General features: G+C 45.4%; 1 long non-coding RNA gene across 2 annotated transcripts; it reads left to right on the forward strand.

The window, feature by feature from the left end:
* The first annotated feature begins 571 nt into the window (after positions 1-571).
* Positions 572-8303, forward strand: LOC124161909. Of its 2 annotated transcripts, none has more exons than XR_006865438.1 (4): positions 572-761; positions 5508-5652; positions 6832-6919; positions 8084-8303. It is a non-coding gene; the product is annotated as an uncharacterized LOC124161909 (long non-coding RNA). The 2 variants fall into 2 exon arrangements; XR_006865439.1 differs by having other exon boundaries at positions 6832-6914.
* Positions 8304-8871: the final 568 nt, after the last annotated feature.

An 8871-nucleotide genomic window follows, 5' to 3' on the forward strand; every position in this document is an offset into this window, starting at 1 on the left:
TTCCTACTCCATGGAGGCTGCAGAGGGGACCCGTGTTTCTGTCAGCCGGATAGAGCGAGATTACGCCCCCAATAAAGGAGAGGAATCGGCTCTGGGGGCGTGCGAACCACGACGACCGCAAGCGAAGACGAGGAGCGTGTTTCGCGTGTTCACCGTCAACTGTTCTTCGGTCTCTCTGCACCGGATCCCGACTCGAAGCTGTTTGTCCGGCGTACTGAATGGTACTGAAAAAGGGACTTCCTTAGCGAGCCCCCCTTCCCCTCCATCACCCTCCCCTCCGTCCCCTTCCCTCCGTCATAGCTGTCCAAGAGGATAGGGAAAACTGGTTCCCTCGGACTGGATACCCTCTATGGGTGCGGTAAGCTGTATTTAAATTTTATTATTGAATTTTGAATTGTGAAATACAGTAATATCTCTTTATTGTTTTATTTTAAGACGTACTGGTGAATAATATTGCATAAAATGAAGAATTAAAGTTACTATATCGTTTTTTATAGGTGCGGTAAACAAGTAACGACGGGAATGCGCATCGATTCCATGGTTTCTTTCTGAAATACATGATCTTTGATACCTAGTTTTCTGTTGCTTGCGGTTTGAAATCTGTCGTGCCTCATTGCTTTTTTAAAGGCTAAAAGTGTTGAAAATGTGCTTCAAGCTAAATTTAAAGTGAGATAACGCTTGATATTACGTAGCAAATGTGTTGTCAGTGGCTGTCAATGAAAATGCAGTGAAATATTCCGATTTCCGTGACCACTCACCAGGTAATGTTTTGTTGATTTTGTCAAACATTCATTTGATCTGTCATTTTATGGGGTTTTTGTTGCTAATGTTGCCATTATTTCTTTGTAGCGATGGCTACGCTAAATAACACACTTCGGTTATCTGCGGAGAGGCGTTTATTGTGACTTGACAATACAGAACTGAACTGGGTAGCCCAGATGGCTAGCTTATATACATGCGGCGAATATTCTGGAACGCCGCGCCGGAACTTCCTCGAACCTTCTAGAATTCCTGAAAAGATATAGGAAAAAATACCGGCCGGCGCCAGGACTCGAACGCGCGCCGTCCGATTAGTAGGCGGACACTTATCCACTGGTCCAACTCTACATTGTGGCGGACGATGCGCCACACTACTCCCCCCCTTGGAGGAGAGACAGAGTGTTGGCAACAAAACGTTCTGGAGGACGGACGGCGCGACAGGAGCGAGTGGTGGTATCTGGTGACGGAGTAGGCGGAGGGTCCTCCTCAAGAAGATGGGCTGGCTTGAGACGGTCGATTGATATAGTGGCTGGTTTGCCATTGATGTACAGGGTATACGTCTTCTCACCGCGGCTGAGGACAGGATATGGTCCCGCGTAAGGTGGTTGCAGGGCTGGCCGCAAAGCGTCTTGGCGGACAAAGACCTGGGAGGATGTGGCCAAGTCCTTGTGGATGAAGACACGCTGCGATGAGATGTGGCGTGACGCAGGGGTCGGACGCAGCTGGCTAATGTGGTTACGCAGCTGAGAAACAAGATCCTGGGAGTCCAGATGCTGGGCAGAGTCGACGAAGAAGTCCCCGGGAAGACGCAGTTGCTCCCCGAAGAGGAGTTCGGCAGGTGTTGTCTGCAGGTCGGCTCTCCAAGTTGTGCGGAGGCCGAGAAGAACTGTGGGTAGTGCGTCCATCCATGAGTTGGAAGAAGAGCACATGAGGGCCGCCTTAAGAACGCGATGTAGTCGTTCGACGAGTCCGTTTGCCTGGGGATGGTAGCTCGTGGTGTGATGTAGCGTTGTTCCCAGAGTGGTGCAAAGTCTCTGGAAAAGAGATGACACAAACTGTCGTCCACGGTCGCAGGTGATGTGTTGAGGACAGCCGTAGTGAGCAACCCATCCCAGGAGAAAGGCGCAGGAGACGCTGTCTGCGGTGATGTCTGCTAGGGGTTCTGCGACTGGCCAGCGGGAGAATCGGTCGATAATTGTGAGGAGGTACCGGTAGCCGGAGCAAGACGGGAGAGGACCCACGATGTCCATATGTATGTGTTCGAAACGCCTGGTTGGCGGAACGAAGTCTCCAAGTGGCGTTGTGATGTGACGAGACACCTTGCAACGTTGGCAGGAGAGGCAGCTGCGAGCCCATGCGCGACAGTCCTTTCGCATGGATGGCCAAACATATCGACGGGAGACGAGTTTAATGGTGGAGTTTGCACCAGGATGACTAAGGGAGTGGATGTTGTCAAAGATTTGTCGGCGATATGAGGGAGTAACGTAGGGGCGTGGGGTTGGCATGGAGGTGTCGCACCATAGTGAAATGTTCGTTCCGGGTACAGGCCTACGGTGAAGTTGAAGAGCCGTACCGCTGTGGCGTAGTCTTTGGAGCTCTTCGTCTTCATCTTGGGAGCGAGAGAGAGCGGCGAAGTCAATCGGAGACGGTGTGGATATGGATTCTACCCTGGAGAGACAGTCCGCGACGACGTTGTCAAGTCCGGAGATGTGTCTCACGTCCGTGGTGAATTGTGAGATGAATTCCAGGTGATTAAATTGTCGTGGTGAGCAGGTGTCGCTACTCTTCTTGCTGGGGCCAAAGGCATAAGAGAGTGGTTTGTGATCGGTGAAGATGGTGAAATCGCGGGCTTCAACCATCGGCCGAAAGTGCCTCACTGCTTGGTAGGCGGCGTAGAGTTCGCGGTCGTAAGTGCTCCACTTCTGCTGGGAAGGTGTCAGCTTGCGAGAGAAGAAACCGAGTGGCTGCCAAGAGTTCCCAAAATTTTGCTGTAAGACAGCGCCGATTGCGGTTCGGCTAGCATCGACGACAAGAGCCAGAGGTGCTGAGTCGATTGGATGCGACAGGGTTGCCGCCTTGGCTAGTCCGCCTTTAGAGGCGTCGAAACTCTGCTGAAGTTCTGGTGTCCAGAAAATTGGAGTGGAGCTCCTGATATCAGGACCTTGAAGTAGAGCATTGAGAGGGGCCTGTGTGGATGCGGCGTGTGGTATGTGCTGTCGATAAAAATTCAGCATACCGAGGAATCTCCGAAGGTCCTTTATGGTCTTCGGTGGAGGGAAGTTGTTGATAGCAGCTACCTTGTCAGGTAACGGCGAGCATCCGTCAGCGCTCACGTGAAAGCCCAGAAATGTGACCTTGGAAGATCCTAGGACACACTTAGCTGAGTTGACGATGACACCGTAGTCAGAAAGGCGCTGAAATAATATCCGCAGGTGTTGATGATGCTCTTCCTGCGACCGGGAAAATACTAAGATGTCATCTATGTAAGGAAAGCAAAAATTTAGGCCTTCGAGAGCTTCGTCGATGAAGCGCTGCCATGTTTGGGCGGCATTTCGAAGTCCAAATGGCATAAATAGGAATTCAAAAAGGCCGAAGGGTGTAATTATGGCTGTCTTCTCTATGTCTTCGGGAGCCATTGGAATTTGAGTGAAGGCCTTGGCACAGTCGATAACACTGAAGATGTTGCACCCCTGAAGAGCGTGGGAGAAATCCTTCAGATGGCGGACGGGGTAGCGGTCCGGTATCGTACGTGCGTTGAGAGCCCTGTAGTCACCACAAGGTCGCCAGCTACTATCCTTCTTGCGAACCATGTGTAGTGGTGAGGCGTAAGGGCTGTGTGAACGACGAGCAGTGCCTTCGCGTACTAGTAGCTCGAATTCTGCCTGTGCATCTCGGAGTCGATCCGGGGCTAGACGGCGGGCACGGTGGTAGATCGGCGGTCCAGGTTGTAGGCGTATGTGGTGCTTGGTATGATGGTGGATCTCCCGAGGAGTCCCTGATGGCCGCGTGATATCAGGAAATTCGGCCAGGAGGTCGTGGTAGGATGAAGAGCCCGACAGAGCGCGCACGCTGTCCTGGTAAGTTCGACCTCGATGACCCGATGTAGAATGGCCAGTGATTGCGTCGATGAGCTGAGCAGTGGCCATGTTAGGAATGAGTTGAAAGTGGGTTAAGAAATCTGCTCCGATGATTGGCTCGGTAACGTCGGCAACGATGAATCTCCAAAGGAAGTCACGCGGGAGGCCGAACTGAAGGCGTAGAAGTAAAGTACCATAAGTATGGATCCTACTGTCATTGGCTGCGGAGAGCTCGTAGTCAGTGCAGGTTCGTTGTTCGGTGCATAATTTTACAGGGTAGATTGAGAGATCCGATCCTGTGTCTACGAGGAAACGCCGCTGGGAGAGGCGGTCGGTGACGAAGAGGCGGCAGCCTGTGATAGAACGACTCATAGCCGCCGTTACGAGTCGCTGTTGGAGTTTACCGGATTCACTGCATTTGCGGTGCATGGCTGGATGCAACGTCTGGCTTCGGCTCCAAATTTGCGATGGTAGTAACACATCTCAGGCTGAGCGGGGCGCGGCGCGGGTAGAGATCTGCTCCAAGTCCGTGAGTACGGAGGTTTTTTCAGATGAGCTTGTATATCTTCGAGCTGCTTTGCGAGTTTCTCAACCCGTTGGGCCAATGACGAAACATCGTTGGTATGGCGTACTGCATGGATGGCGGGTGCAGTTGGAGGCGGAGCCACGGCGACGATGCGGTCGGCCATATTTGCAAGTTCATCAAGAGGCATTGAAGTAACTTGCGTTTGCAGGATGGCTTGAGCGTTGGCCGGAAGACGTTGCAACCATAATGTGCGGAGGAAAGAATCCTCCACAAGGGTGGTGCTGATGAGAGACCGCATGCGTCGTAATAGTTGCGAAGGCTTGGTATCACCGAGCTCTTCTGCTGTGAGGAGTTGCCGCACCCGTTGATCCTCGGAGGGAGAGACGCGCTGTATCAATAGGTTTTTCAGCGTTAGGTAACGATTCTCGGCCGGAGGATTCACGATAAGATCGCTTATTTCACTGGCAAAACGATGGTCTAGGTTTCCCACGACGTAATCGTATTTAGTCTTGTCCGAGGTGATGTTGGCCAAAGAAAATTGTGCTTCGACTTGGGCGAACCATATTTCAGGCTGAGCTGGCCAGAAAGGAGGCAGTTTCGGAGTGACGCGGTAGACGGCAGCAGTGTCGACGCCGTAGGATGATGGAGACGGTGAGGCTTGCTGCGATGACAGCGTTGTTTGCTGCTGTTGTTGCTGCAGAGCCTGCTGGTGCTGTTCTTGAAGGAGCGCTAGCTGTTGGCTGTGGTTCGTTTGGTGTGCGGCGAGTTGCTGCTGGAGTCCCGCGATTTGAGCCTGCAGTTTGGCGAGTTGATCTGCGTCTGCCATGGTCGCGTGTTGTCGGGGTCACCACTGTAGCGATGGCTACGCTAAATAACACACTTCGGTTATCTGCGGAGAGGCGTTTATTGTGACTTGACAATACAGAACTGAACTGGGTAGCCCAGATGGCTAGCTTATATACATGCGGCGAATATTCTGGAACGCCGCGCCGGAACTTCCTCGAACCTTCTAGAATTCCTGAAAAGATATAGGAAAAAATACCGGCCGGCGCCAGGACTCGAACGCGCGCCGTCCGATTAGTAGGCGGACACTTATCCACTGGTCCAACTCTACATTGTGGCGGACGATGCGCCACATCTTTAAGGGATACTCAACATTGTAATCCGAGGATATCTACCTTGAAGGAAATGGCTATGTTGTTTGTGCGGTTTGACTGCTCATACTACTCAGACGGCTACACAGGCTATGAAAGTGGCTGTAAACGCCGTGTACGCGGTCATTTATGTCGTGTAAGTATTTGATGTATGTAGTGCTCAATTTCTGGATAAAAATATTGTCTGAAATGTTTTACCTTGCGCGATTGTACGTAGATGTGTTTTCTTTTGCTGTTGGATGTAGTTGATTACCTAATGCGGTATGTGATTAATGGTCACTGTGTTATAGTTAATTGAGTTGTCAGTTTGAGTTTATTTACCAATGAAATGATAATGTATAAAGCCTTGAAAATAGAGATAAAATTTCCGGTATTAAAAACTTGAGAGCTATATTAGGTGACGGTCTCAGTACAACTGCATTCTGTGTAAGTGATCATGACGGTGAATTAACACCGACGTTAAGGATATCATTTTCATTGTGCTGATTTGTATGTATTATGCTAATTTGTTGGCAATTTTGTGTACAGCGAATTGCCAGGACTATTGTTTTTATGCCGATATTCTGCATGACTTATCTTATTTGTATTGCATTGATTTGGCAATCTTCAGAAACCATGTTATACCATAAATGCTGATAGCTCTTTAAAAATAATTTTTTTGCCCTCTCTATTTAAATAATAAAGATATGTCAAGGACCAAGTTACAGCATACCCAAGTTTGTGCGGGTCAGAGACTAATTTTGTGGTGGCATTGATATGGAATGACTTGTATTTGGTATTCAGAATACCGTTTTGTTTTGTACATGGCTTTCTACGTGACATCAGAAGAAGTGGTGTGAATTATGTGGCAACCCTAATTTTTTCTTACAAGATGTTGCTAAGCTAAATAATAACTTCATTATTTGTGGAAGACATTTTTTCAGAGAGTAATTTACAAATGAAACCCTCAATCAAATTTTAATGCCGTGCCATCTCTGTTTTTTCTGTTGCCTCTTATAAATCCATTGTTAAAATTTCCTCTGGTGTGAATATGGTTGCTTCTACATCACATGGTAAAGAAGGTGAAAGCTCTTGCATATCACAAGTAACTTTGTATCTACTCATCCACATCGATGCAAATTTATATTGTGCATGAAATTCATAATTAATCATTTAGCTTTGCCAGTATTTTTTCTAAGCAAATTATGTCCATGGTATTATATGAAAGGTTGCATTTCATAACAGAATAATCAGCAAATTGCTATTACATATGCATTCAATGCTTTCATTTTGGCCATTATCATCAAATTACAGTTGCCTTTCACATTTTTTGCAGCTAGCTGTTCGATGCATTTTGGTGACCTCGTGTTAGAATTCTCCTCACAAGGATGGTGGAAGTGTGTTGCTGTTGAACTAAAGGTCATGTAATTATTATTTTATTTTTGCTTACATTTAGATTTTATATCTCTCCTATACCACACGGGAATTTAAATGACTCTTTTAAAACTCTGCTGCATCTTGAGTGCATTTTAGTATGTAGTGATATTTATGCAGTATTTAAATCTCTGGTGGCCATAATAATTTAATGTGTATCACCTTCATGAGACCATTGGCTTGTTCAAAATGTCTCTCACCTACATTTTTTGTTTCAGTATATTTTTAATTATTTGTTGCTGCAAGATGGATCAGAGACACAACGTGAAGTACACTGTCTGTGCCCAGTTTAATTTTTTATGATAATATTGACAGAGTTTTGGGCCCTTTACGTATATTTACAGGCATATGGGAATTATCATACAGGAATATTTTTTACACTGTGACAGTACCAAATATCTTAGATAATATCTTAATGTGAATCTTCATTGGTGACTACATATTACAAGAATAATGAAATTACTACTGGTATCCACTTGATTGGGAAACTTACTTGCCCCAACTACCTCCACACAGACTAGGTCTTATCAACTATGCACAAATTCATTCCTATTTAGACTACAAAATTTTCCTCTGGGGAAATGCTAGTGTAGCTAGAGATGGAGCAATTTCTATGTGAAAGGTGGCTGTTAAATCATTGTTAAGGGTTTCAATAAGGACACTCACTCTGCCATGTACTTATTATATTGTCATGAATTTTTTTACGTTTGTCTGTAGTAATCAACATATGCTGATGCCTAATTCTGCTATACATAGCCATGTGAAATGTGGTAAAGAAAATGTTCATCTGGCTAATCAGCCACTGAACATAAGCAAGAAAGGTCCTCAATTCGGCCTCAATGACCGTCAATAAGATTCCTAATTCAATTAAACATTTAGCCTGCCAAAATATCTTTAAAAATAAATTAAAGCATCTGCATATCCATAAATGCTACTACAGCGTCGTTGAGATTTTGAATGATAACTTTTTTTGTAATCTGCATTTTACTGCTTGTTTCTTCTTTTGTATGTATTTTTTCTATGATTATGCCCTATGTTATTCATGTTAACCTGCAGGACATTAAACGTTGTTATTATTATAATTTTTTAATAAGGATGGTGGCACACTTGCCTTTTTTTAATGCAGATTCATTAATGTTGGTAATTTCTTTCAGGGTTTCTTTGTTGGAGTAAATATCAAGGATCATCACTATGGAGAAAATTAGTGGCTTTTATTCCTCTAAGCAATGTACAGTAAAATGTATTTTATTGGAATGTGTGATGTATTTTTAATCATCATGGATTAATGTTGACATCTGCTGTGTTTGACTGCAATTGTATTGATTTTGCTGTGTTTACTGCTCATTATTTCGTTAATTAAATCTTTATTAGGAAGTGCAATTTTTTTTTATTTTCTATCTCCCAGTATACCAAAGCGTGCAACCCGTGATTTATTGCAGCAATTTCACTAATAATCTCTAAGCTTCGCAGTACCCAGAGATTATTTTGGTAAATATTTGATTCTACATAATGATCAGTAATTCCTAGTGAATAGATTCCTATTAGGGTGAGATGTTCGAGTTTCAAGATGCTTCAAACAATAAATAAGTATATTATGAAGTCCAGTTGTATAATTAGTCTTTTAATTTCAGGGAATGTTTTTTTCTAGGGAGGTTTGGTCTATTGCAATTAAAATTATCACTTTTACATATTTGATATGTTGGTGTTAATTTGAGTTGTAATAAACCAAGACTCCTTGGAAAAAAATATCCCTTTTAAAACTACTGGAATAAATGGAATAGGCAGTGAGGCCGATTTGAATTTCCCGGTGACAACTAACGCCATCTATTGCTGCGTATGAGCACTAGATCGGCCGGGCCACGAATTTAACACACAGTCGACACTCCTTGCCTCCGTTCCCCTCCTCTCCGTTCCCATCCCCCCAAACAACGTTGCGACGAAA

Source organism: Ischnura elegans, chromosome 7 (genome assembly GCF_921293095.1).
Source record: "Ischnura elegans chromosome 7, ioIscEleg1.1, whole genome shotgun sequence".
Taxonomy (NCBI): Eukaryota; Metazoa; Arthropoda; class Insecta; order Odonata; family Coenagrionidae; genus Ischnura; species Ischnura elegans.